This window comes from Gobius niger (genome assembly GCF_951799975.1).
Source record: "Gobius niger genome assembly, chromosome: 8".
Classification (NCBI taxonomy): Eukaryota; Metazoa; Chordata; class Actinopteri; order Gobiiformes; family Gobiidae; genus Gobius; species Gobius niger.
This window is the reverse complement of record NC_136859.1, coordinates 18,064,434-18,077,460: the sequence shown is the minus strand read 5'-3', so window position 1 is coordinate 18,077,460 and position 13,027 is coordinate 18,064,434. Positions and strand designations below refer to the sequence as shown.

The 13,027-nt window shown below is 40.5% G+C and overlaps 1 long non-coding RNA gene across 2 annotated transcripts in view; it reads right to left on the bottom strand.

Annotated features, from left to right (window-relative positions):
- The window catches only part of LOC306967353, a 91,035-nt gene that overhangs the window by 52,084 nt on the left and 25,924 nt on the right, over positions 1-13,027 (bottom strand). For both annotated transcript variants that reach the window (XR_013793181.1, XR_013793182.1), the window contains exon 3: positions 6,178-6,273. This is a non-coding gene — a long non-coding RNA (uncharacterized lncRNA). The remainder of the gene's footprint in view (positions 1-6,177; positions 6,274-13,027) is intronic.

Here is a 13,027-nt window from a genome sequence, read left to right as displayed (position 1 = left end):
TTGTAATGTTACACAGGGAAAGGAGTCGGGCGAGGAAAAGTGATACATTTAGGAGTTATAAAAAGTCAGACATGAGATCACACAGATTACATGGAGCAGGGAGGAATCAGAGAAGCAGAGAGGAAAGGAAGATTTAACAGAGTGAAGACACGCTCAGAGAAACAGCGGAAAGTGGAATGGATTGGTGCTGTAGCAGACAGGAGGAGAGGAGAGCAGTGACAGTGTGACAGGGAGCAGTGCACATGATGAAGGGAGCCGTGGAATCAAGGAAAATGAGAAAAACAAAGTTGTAATGAACTAGATTTTTTTCTCACAAGAGTGACATTACAGTGATAGCAAGAAATAAGAAGTACCTTTAATGTAACCACTAGGGGGCATAAGTCAGGTTTTTTTTTCATGCCTGTCCCAAATATGGATACTAGAGAGGGTTGTTGGGTACGGAAAATCATATGATTGTAATGGCCAGAGTCAATCAAATGAAAATGGTGTAAGACTAAATGGTAGAAAGAGGTCTGCAGAAAGAAGCATTATGTTTGAGTGAGTATGACATCATGCCACCTTTGCCAAGCCCAATCCCATCAGATCTCATCACCATCAGAAGTTAGGCCTGGTTAGTATGGTTGGGAGACCGTGAGAGGATACCAGATAACCTGGGTGAATGATGTGTGAATGGTTGGTGGTTGTTATGGCACTGATTAGCAGCCTTACTAATCCAGGGCAGTTTAAAGCAAAAGTTCAAAGCAAATCTAGACAAAATAAATGTTGTTTTGTTGTGCTTGTACTTTTTAACACTGTTTGACATGTTTTGGAGGCTACAGTTATAAATGACACATTACTGTCTGAATGCCTTCTCTTTTCTAATGGTAAACTTGTTTTCTTTCATGCTTGACTTGATATAATCTTCATTCCTGCTATCTCGCCGGTGTGGCAGGTCTGTTGTGTGGGCAGGCCAGGGATCAGCGCAGAGGTTATGTCATTAAGTGGAGAGATAAGTGCTGCAGGGGAGTCTTTAGGGAATGACCTTGGTGTTAGCACAAGGGAAGACTGCCTCAGCTGCTCACAATGGACTATGCTAAATAACAAACCTCCCGCTTTTAAGGTTCAAAAACAGCACATAGAATAACCTGCATTTGCTTTTGATCTCTGCAGTGAGGATCAAAGGACTCTCACAAGAGTGACTTCCTGTACATGTTCATCAGATTTGCAGTCCATTAACCTGACTACAGTGTGTGGCAAAATTACGCTTAATTAAAATGTCACTTGTATAAAATATTACACACTGTAAGTATCAACTGTAAGTTGTATAACAATATAATAGTCACATAAAAATATCTGTTGTATAATAATAATCTGTCCACCAGGGCCACAGAGCCTTCAGTTACACTGCACCATATAATATAATATAATATAATATAATATAATATAATATAATATAATATAATATAATATAATATAATATAATATAATATAATATAATATAATATAACATAACATAACATAACATAACATAACATAACATAACATAATAATAATAATAATAATAATGCATTGGTTTTATATAGCGCTTTTCTGGACACTCAAAGACGCTTTACATTGCATTATTCATTCACTCCATACCCGGTGGTGGTAAGCTACTATTGTAGCCACAGCTGGCCTGGGGTCGACTGACGGAAGCGAGGCAACCAGTCTGCGCCATCGGCCCCTCCGACCACCACCAACCACTCACTCACGCACTACATTCGCTAGGCTTCCTGGTGTTACTAAACGGTCTCCCATCCAAGTACCGACCAGGCCCTTCCCTGCTTAGCTTCCAAGGTCTGACGGGATTGGGCATCGCAAAGGTGGTATGGCCACATAACATAACATAACATAACACAACATAACATAACATAACTTAACAGAACAGAACAGAACAGAACAGAATAGAATAGAATAGAATAGAATACAATAGAATACAATAGAATACAATAGAATAGAATAGTACATTTGCCCAGTAAATAGTATAAAACATATAATAATACATTTAAAGTCCATAGTTCATTACAGACACAAGAGCAGCAGATTCACCTCATCAATTCAATAGAAAAGGAATGGAACAGACTGAGCAACATATTCAGCTCCTGACGGCACAAGGCACAAAGGAATTCCTGTATACATTTTGCTTGGCACAGGGAAGTCTGTATCTCTGCCCTGATGGAAGGAGCTCAAACTTGTGGGACAGTGGATGGCTATCATCATCTATGATGTTATGACTGAGACAATACATATGAACTGCACAAAGTTCAAATCCCTTCTTAAAACTTACTTTGTCTTTGTGATTTTGATGTTGTCATTTCTTTGTATTTTGATGACCTTGAGTGTCTTGAAAGATGCCTCAAATAAAGTGTATGAATAACAACTGAAAGTACCATAGCTCATTTTTATCAATGACTCATGTCTACTTTGGGGCGAGGCACATGAGAAACATTCAGCACGATTATCTTTCTGGAGTATTCTATGTGAAATAATGTTTTTCCTTGTTTTTCGAAAATTACAAAAATATCTAAACTAGCTGAAGCACAGACTGTCCCAAAATCTGTGTAATTTGACCTGCCCAGGTCACCAAAGAAATGTAAATGTTACCTTCTCCAAAATATGATAACAGCTACGATGCAAACAGGGAATATTATTATCATTATTTTGTGTTGCACTGGAAGCCACACTACTGAAACTGTGTAACACCAGATAACATAAGCTTGCACACTTTGTGAACTTATTTGCTGAATCTCAGAAAACTCTGGGATTAGAATGGCTTACACACAGAACAACACATGTGGCCTGGTCACTCCAACATGCATCACCCTGTGAGGTGCAGTTAAATCAAAATTGAAGAGAAAAAGTAGCAGAATCTCCCTTGTGAGATTTACCAAGCTTTTTTTTTTTTAAACTGAGATTTGTTCTGTTGTGTTTCTCCAGCAGGCTGTTGAGTGCTGTGGCAGGGGGATAGTCACGCTAGAGCTGCTTGTATGAATAACATTTCATGTGCAATAATCTGTGGCTTTCTGTCACAAAATACACACAGGTTCACACCAGCACAAACACAAAGTGGATGCCCACCAAACAAACACACACTTTTGTTGATATGTCTAACTTCTTTTCTCACACACATCATTCTAGCAAGAGACGGCAAGGGACCAGCAAATCCAATTAAAAAATATGGGCCTCAATGGAAACCACTGGCCCAACAAAACTCAACTTATGATTTATGACAGATCTATAAATACTTGTCTGTCATGGATTTGCATTCCCATTGTTTGATGTATTAAATAACTTGGTGCAACTTGGAAAGTATATAAAGGTACCAGAACTTCAAATGCTAATACAATTATGATCAGATTACTTAATGTTTAACTACATGATGGATTATTGTACTGTGCACCACTATAATTTCTAAAAATGGGATTAAAAACTCAACACTTGGAAAGAATTACACAAGCTTTTACCTTGGGACGTGTCTACACTCAGAGTTATTATGCAAGATGACCGGCTGTGAACTTCACTGTAATGTCGTGTTCTGTTCCAGAGAAGTTCATTCAGTTAAACGAAAAGCTTGAAAAACGGGTTATTGGTTCCGGTTATGCCACTTTCCCAAACAGAAAAGTAAGAAAGTAAACAAAACATTGGCAATTTTTGGGGATGACTAAGAAAAACAGTCACGCTTACGCAGCAACTTGGCCACAGTTTGGGATAATTCCACCAATTCTGTGTCAATAAAGAGACAGGCATGATCAAATTTGCTCTGATCCCTTCTAAATTTAGACCTGTCTCGTCAGTTTTTCCACCGTTGCAGTTGAATGAGGTCATGCAGCGCCGACGTCTAAGCCGACAAGATGAACTACATAACGTCTTCCTTGCGAGACGAATCCAGACCTGCCTATAGCGCGTGCTGCTTCGGACTCATCTTGACTAACTGCCTGATCCATTTTTATGTCAAAGTTTGTTTTCCTTGTCCAACCTGTCTTTCCGTCTGTGCCAGTGATGTCAGCATTTGAAAGCAGGCTCCTTAATGACCGGCGAGGTGCTGGGGGCCAGAGCGAAACGCATCCCAGGAGCGACATAAAGCTTTGTGCTGCACGGGCATATGGGTCTATTTACATGTGGCAGGTGGCGGGGAGAGAAGACCGAGGACATGGCATGCACGTCGCCGCATTATCTTGGCGCGCAACTTAATTTACGGTTTAAGATCAAACATTAGAAAATAATACATCTGCTACCCACTGAACAAAGATAAAATGGGTAGATGAAGAACGGCATCTGTTGGATAATTTGCATTTTATCTTCCGTGATCAAAACAAGAGAGTCAGTGGCGAATCAGCCAAAGCATTATGACCACTGACAGGTGATCTGAACTCAAGTAATCTTTTCATCGTGACACCTGTTATGGGGAGATGTGGAAGGAAGTCGGTGTTCATAAAAGCGAAGACATCAACAGACGGCACACAGGGAGGTAGTAGTTATCAGAATTTATCAACAAGGGGGTCATTTGTCAAGGCAGGTGCTAAATAGGGAGCGTAACTTAGAAAATAGCGTTTTGTGAGAATGTTACCACGAAATTGCCATTTGAAATTGCCTTTATTACAGAATGAGGGCCTCAAATCTGATATGTCCATGAGTGAATGAGCTTAAGTTTTGACAGTAGCATCTGTTTAGTCATTTGTATTTGTTAAAGGGACAGGCCACTGATTTTCCATACTGAGATATGTTCATACCTGAGCTTAGACAAGTTGATGTGTACCTGTCTGATCTTTACGCGTGTGCTCAGTCACACAAAAAGACCAAAAATGTTGTTAGCATTTAGCCTCTCCCGGTATATTCCTATGGTGCCAAATGGGGGTGAAGTTAGACGCGTCCAAGCTCTTCCACGTTTTCCCAATTTAAATACGGTTATGTGAATAGTTACACGTTCCAAGTCTAGTGACACAAAATTAAACATGTCGACTTTTCTAATCATATAAAAAGGGGTACTATACTGTAAGGCGTAATAAGACATTTAGGAGCACTTTGACTTTACTGCGCAGACGTCGACGTGCTCCTACAGTGTTATTACGCCTCCAATATAGTACCCCTTTTTATACGGTTAGAAAATTGACATGTTTAATTTTGTGTGACTATACTTGGATCGTGCAACTACTCATGCAACCGTATTTAAATAGGGAAAACGTCACCCCCGTTTGGCTCCATAGGAACATGCTGGGAGAGGCTAAATGCTAACAACACATTTGGTCCAGACAGGTACGCATCAACTCGTCTAAGCTCAGGTAAGAACATATCTCAGTATAGAAAATCTGTGGCCTGTTCCTTTAAGTTGTTTAAGTTTTTTCAAAGTATGAAAGATACACCAAGCAAGTCTAAAAAAATGTAACCCTAATTATAGTCAGCAGGTCACCAGGTAGAAGCGTAAATCAGACTTGACTGTAAAATGCTCTGAGGAAGGCTGTGTGCCAGAAACGCATTGATTTTGTTGCCGATGAAATAAAATACCTTCGTGAGTACTCTCTGACCTGATGTGCTAGCTTTCACACTTTTAAAATAAGTCATAATTTGAAGGGTTTCGCGCTCAGACGACTTGAAGAATTTTCTCCTTAGATGAGATTAATGATGAGAAGAAAAGGGCAAAACAAACACTGCTGACAGTAACTACAGCTTTTGTGAAGTGCTCCAAAACTGTAGTAATTTCTTCCAAAGGTGGACCAAAGCTTATAGTGTCACCAGAGACCCGATCCAAGGCCCTTCTCATAATGCAAGTTTCTGAGATAAACTATGCATTACAGTTTGTTAGGGAGGGTACTACACAGGGTCATAACACTTCACACCACGGCCACTGATAATAGCCAGGTTGTGATAATCATAGACCTGATAAGCGTGACACAGCTGCTGCATGCCACATATGAAAGAACGATTATAAATAGATGAGAACTAGCATCTGTTGAATTGTTTACACTTCTGTCTCTGTGGCTGATCATACAGAACAATAGGACATCGCGGCCATGTGTTATGACCTGCTACGGTGCAGGTGCCACAATGAGAAAAAAAGAAAAAAAGGTGGAGTAGTTCGCAGCTGTCGGTTTATGACTGGTAATTACTGCCATAACCATAACTGTCTCCGAGAAGCAGTCTCAACAGTGTGCAGGCACTCACCACAGTGTCAGCAACAGCTCCTCTGTTCTACACGGGGATTTGTTGAGTCGAATTGTTCAAGTGTATTGTCCCATTTGCTGAGTCGGCTGGTCTTTTCTGAAACACAATGAGAAAGGGCAGAGGTTAGAGGTGGATGCTTCGGAGCAATGGAAGGATCGGATAGGATTTTCCTTTTCTTAAGCTTTTGCCACATGTTCGGCTTATCTGTTGCTACTTCTCCTTTTCAATACTACATATTAAGTAAAAATGACAGTTTTAGACCTGCATGTGTTCTAAGAGCGTACATCTCATACTTTTTTGGATGTTAACATACCTTCCTTTCTTCATTGACATTTTCAAGACATGTGAAAACTTATGCACAGTACTTAGCCTCTGTATAACACAAGACATCCGTGCATGTGTGTGTGTGTTGGAAGAATGTATAGGTGGATAGATTTTCCCATCTCTTGATTTAAAGCCCTAACATTAATCTCGCTCTCCTCTTTCCGCGAGTCATTTTAACACCTTTAAAATCAATACAAATCTAACAAAATGTAAAAACAGCCCTGGTCATGAATACATATTTCAACAATGTCATTTCCCCTCTTATTTACGGCGCGCTGGAGACGCCACCGCCGCGGGAATGACAAGCCTTGTTGGGATTGTGTCGCATCAAGCCGGCAGATTTGAATGCTAAACCCATTAGCCAAGCATCACTCACAGTCAAAGCTGGCCATGATAAATAACCCAAGCAGGGAAATCTGATTAGGAAAGATGGAGGCCGCGGATCTGAGGGAATGAGGAGCAGCAATGTGGCCCTTATCAGGAGGCAGTCAGATTGGAAATCACACAGCAAGAAAATATAAAATGTTCATCTGCAGTGGCTTGTGTCGGCTGTTTGCCTAATGCCCGGGTTGAAAGCCAAAAATGGGGCTGAGTTTGTCTTTGGAGGCGGCAATTAAAATGAAAGCTGAACTGTGTGCGCCTGTCGCTCAGCTGTGACAGAGTGAGAGATCTGAGCGCAGACCGGATGGTGCTGCTGCCGGTGCACTCTAACCTCTGTGAAACCGGCAGTTTTATGTGTTTTTGGGCGGTTCTGCTGCCTCCAGGCTGAGGCAGCGCTGGATTAGTCAAACTCACATGACACTGAGGTGTAGTGAAACATGAAGACTACGTAATGATACTTTCGGCCTCTGTTGTTAGCTGGTTTCAACGATCAAATAGCTGTAACTCTTCCCTCAACCACATCTACTGCAACTATGACAAAGCAGTGACAAAACCGGATGGTAGCTCTAATATATAACCACTATTACCACATCTTTTCTTTGTAATTAACAAAAGAAAATCTCATGTATGTATGTGTGTCCAGTAGTGGGCAGTGACATAAAAAAAGAGATCTGGATAGAAGCAACACATTATAGCCACGTGGTAAATGCTGCCCCAGGGCAGCTTACTACCACCAAGTGTGGATCGAATGTATAATGACTTCAATGTAGCAGAAACTTGTGACATTGTATTGTAAAGTGCAATACATGTGGAAGTCGTTTCGTGAGGCTCATTATTATTCATTTATTGAAAAAAGTTCCCTCAATAGCATTTTCCCAATTAAATTGTGTTTATGGTCCCAGCAATACACTCTCAATATATTTTGGCCCCAAGGGAAATTTACGTGGAGACCCCGGTGTAGAGTTTGTACGTCTTCCCCATGTTTGCATAGGTCGTTCTCCTGGCCCTCCTATTTTCTGAATCTTTCCTGGTTTAGTAAAGGTTGACTAAAAGCTAACAAAAGATAAATAAAGTTTGGTTTTCATCGATCAATCTTAAGGTATCTAATTGGTGCTGAAAGGTAAAACCAATGTATTTCTTTAAAAAAAAAAAAAAAGGTTACACTGCTTCGCAATAGCCACAGAGAATAATATTGTTGTTTTCCTTGTTCACAAAAACTACCGCTAGTCTTAGTGCCTTTGTTCCGTCCACTTTTTGACAAATAACTCCAGGTCCAGTTTTAATGGTGAAGATGAACAGCCCATTCTCATCTCCGGTTCTTACTCATAATTAGCTCAGTCCGGCTTAAAAAGGTTATTAGTTTGTCTTTGCTCTGTTTTTTACGATATTACATTTGCAAGCTGTGCCGCACTAAAAAGGTCATCCCTGGACTCAGCATGCAACATCTCAATGAGCCAATCGATTCAAAGCCCTTAGCCTGGTCACTTGGGTCATGTCTGTACATTTACATTCATTAGTGCCTTATAGTCGACTCAGCATAATTGAAAGCGATTCAGGAAAACCAGCTTCGTGCATTTGCCTATTTCTGCTATTTTTCATGATGACTAATTAATCGGTCATTGACAGTCTGAACTTAACATGCTAGAGAGAGTTCCTCCGGTGGGGGTATTTTAATTTTCAAAGAGACTGTACTACAAAGAGCGGGGACACACATCATGGCATGTAATCACTTGATTACGCATCATCATTAGCAGGAGTTCGCCCTACAGCCAAGTGCTACGCCACATCAAACTATCAGTCTGGCTTAATTATAAAGAGGGAAATTCAATTCGCACTCGCCACTCCACTGACAATCTCATATAGCGGCAGCTCGGAGGCCTTTAGAGGTTGCATAAGCGTCCCCCCCCCCCCCCCCCCCTTTACAAACAATTACACCCAGCCATACACACATACATACATTGATTGACCTTTCCCACTGAATGTTACTAATACATGCAGGTCGTATTAGGAAAGGTTAACGAGCTGGAAGGCCAACACTACGCACGCGGAATAAAAACAAGAACACAAAAAAAATCCACCGCGATAAACTGCGGAGGGAAAGTGCGCATCACATGACGCTTAGCATGCTTGAAATGCAATGACATCATTTACATAGCATGGCAACACTAATAGGTCACCGGAGAAGGGAGAAGGGTCGGGGCCAGGCAGCATTAGTCACCGCTTAACCGTTTAAACCAATTATATGCAGTGTGAGGTAGCGACGCTGAAGGTAGAGATGAAATAATGATACCAGGTAGCTATATGAGCTCCTACTGCAGGTCTCACTCCTAATCAAATCCACAGAGACGACGAGGTAATGACATTCAGCACTATATGAACACGTGTAGTGTAATATACTGTATGTGTGGAGTTAAGTTACTAAATCGACTATGCCCACTACACATAATGCGAAAATTACTACAGCAGTCAATGGTTAGGATAGTTCATAGGAGCTTTATTTGTTGCAATTCTTACAAGACAAACAGGTTATATGAAGAGTACTAAAGAATAGCAAACAAGTTTTAACCCTTCCAACTATAGAAATAGATAATCAAAGAGAAAACACAGCTATCCTTAATAAATCCTTTCCACAGTCACTCTGGGGGTAATATAAGTGTTAATGGGATGGTTTCATCTCCCCCTGGTGTCTCTGGCCACAAAACCACAATTGCATTTTCGCTGCCTACGGGTCGGAGGCCCCAATACACACTAAAAGAATCACAAAGAAGAAGCTAACAGGCTAACGGGCAAAGCTAACTGCGGGCTAGCGCCACTTAAACTGTATTTACAGCCTAGTTTGAGTGAAAAAAATAGATTTACAATATCCCTCTCTCCCTTTGTCTTTTCTGTCAGCGTATTTTATGTCTTTATGTCAGAGACAATGAGTAAAAAAAACACAACATGCTACGACACCTGCAGTGGCGTTTATGGCCTCTAGGGGCACAAGTTACTTAGCACTGCTTTAACATTATTTATTATGGATTGGGTTCCCAAATTAATAGTTTCTACCAGCGTTTTGCTTCTTGTGGATATTCTGGTCTCTCCTCTGCACACATATTAAATTATATATTATTTTACAATGTTTTAATGTCCCAGAATAACAACCGATCGGCCTTGCTCAATAAGCAAGGACTTAACGACCAACAAAGAATGAATTCAACTTTATTGTCATGAGGAAATTTGTTCTGGGCTCATAGTGCAGATGCAGCTGACAAGACAGAGATGGACAAAAACAGCAACTAGTGCAAATGAGTATACAATTGGTAGTAAAAATAAGTGCAGACTATGTGATTAAGGAAAACATTTAAAGAACAAAATACTCAATCATCCAGCCGACCACAGGCAGACAGGTAATACACATTAGCGGAGCCAAGGGGATCATATTTAGAGAATAATTGACAACCTTTAACTCTCCCTGTCATTCACTAATTTACCAAATAATGTAAATGGGCACTAAAAGGAAGTAGGATATGCATATTCCCCACAGATGTATCCTCATCAACAGGCCAGGTGATGAGAACTCCTCCACTTGAAAAGAGGCGAGGGGGAGGGAGAGCGTCGACCATTCTGTCATAAGCAGCACCCCCCACCCCCTCCTGCCTATAACAATAAGATGTTAATATCAATCAAATCAGAATATCCCAAATTGAGATGAACAGAATGCATCTTCATTACGATTGACCCTATATTTAATCCCGCCTGGTCATAATTCTTCATAGCCCGGCCTGTCTGCGTGTGCCCCCCACCCTCTTCTCCCACCAACCCCCGCCCCCCCCCCTCGCCGCTCCATAAGTGGGTCAGTGTGCTGATGGTGTCACTGTCTGGACTCAGCAGCAGCAGCAGCATATTTGCATCAGTCATCCCAACTAGACCGTGAAGAGAGGGATTTCCCTGCTCAGCTGAGCTTCTGAGTCAGTGAAATCCACCCCATACAAGCCCGGTGCGGGACAGAGAGCACCCCCCCCCCCAGCCAAACTCACCCGGCAGGCTCTTGGCTTTCAGCTATTCAGATAACATTGTTAAAGTTATCTCCAGGTGTAGATAAGATAAGGGAGGAAGAGCAGAGACAGTTGTGATATCTTTTAAACTATATATCAAGTGTCGAGAGTCTCAGGCATACATCATATGGGCGTGAAAATGCTGTTAGCAAACAGCACTTAAATCATTAGGACCGTTTGCTTTTTATTCCTCAGCAGTTTTGGTTGTAGCCATGGGTAGTAATTTCAATTTTGACGTGGATTCAGATCATTATGTCAGACATGGTCAGACTGGGTCACAACCCGAGCAAAAAAAGGTCTTCACTCTTCAGGTCAAGTCAAGTCTTTTACTATTCATTCATTTATTTGTTTATTTATATGTTGTTGTGATTTACTTGAAAACTGTATGAAAAATGTGTAATACTAACCAAATATGTCTTGCTCTGAACATGGTCAGGGCCAAAATCTGGCAAGAAAAATGTGAGTAAAGCATGTTTTAAAAAAAAATACACACATAGGATACGTGCTTGTATAATGGATGTGTTGGATAAGTACTTACATTTTGTTGTTGCTGTTTTTCACTAACATTGTGCACTTGGTCACCCTGCTTCATTCGGTTTATGTAAAATACAAGAACAGTTGTGACTCTGAATGTGATCAACACATGTTACGCATTCCAATCTGCCGAGGCACCAGCAGAGCCCCTCTGGTGGGTTTTTAAAAAGGGAAAAAGTCAGTGGAGCAGCCAAAGCTGTGGTACCAAAATCAACCTCTAATTAGGCGGGACCGAATTTAGAAAAGTGTGGTAAAAATTTCCATGATATAAGCAGCCTCGGGACATCCCTTAACTAGAAATTTTGGCTGCGATGGCAAATTTGGGGCTTAATTAATTGTAGAGTCAAGCTTGTCGGGTTATATCAAAATAGCAACATTAGGCAGTGGGTGAAAGGTGGGTAATTAATGAGGTATAAAGAAGAAAGCATGAGCTGCATTCTGCTATTGTGAGTCTACTTCTGACTGCTAGTGTGCAGGCAGCACTCTCTGTGAACTATGGGCCTGAGGTGGATACAAATCTGATACTCAATCAGATGGACACGGCAGAGGTCAAATACTATGCTTTCTTCAAGTTTTGAAATACTTTTGGACCATTTAGTATTAGTTATTTAAGGTTTATATTTACGTAAACGGCTCCAAATTTAGTTACTGGCAAGATGTGCTTCTTTGGAAACAATCTAAGACTAAAATGATCATGACGAGTCCAATGAAGCTGTTTGTAATATTAAAATATTGGTGAGATTCATCTTGTGACATCAGCAAGAGGGATGCAAATGATTTGAGCTCTTGAGTTTACTCCCAAGTTAATTCAAACATGCAGGAACTAATTTATACCATTTATTTATAAATGGTTATATGTATATTATTCACATTTATATCATTTGGGGCTGCCAACATGTTCACACACTCAAATCAATGTAAATAGAATAAAAAATATACAAAAGTATTTAATATTTGTAATATTTCACTAAAACATAATCTATTGAGCCTAGAGAATTTTAAACATTTTAAATATGCATGAAATGGATTAGCCACACTTACAAACCTTCTAAAACTTCTTTAAAGCATTACTAAGCAACTTGTTTACCTTAAAAAATCCTTTTCGTAGTCCCTCCAATAAAAGTCCAATACAAGTGTTAATGGGATGATTGAGGGTCTTTCATCTCCCCCTGGTGTCTCTGGCCAGAAAACCACAATTGCAACTTCGCAGTCTCCGGGTCGGAGGCCCTATCAGGCTAATGGACAAAGCAAACTGTGGGCTAGTGCCACTTTAACAGTATTTACTGCCAAGTTTGAGTGAAAAAAAACTCTCCATTGTGTAATTGGATGTACAATATCCATCTCTCCCTTTGTCGCTTCTGTCAGCGTAGTATTTAGTCTCACAGACAATAAATGAGCAAAAAACCGCAACATGCTATGACACTTGCAGTGGCGCTTATGGCCTCTAGGGGCATGAGTTACTTAGTGCTGCTTAAAACGCTCTATAATAGTTTCATAAAAGCCAGTGTCCTTTCATGTTTGTAATATTTTACAAAAGCACAATCTATTGAGCCTAGAGAATTTTAAACATTTGA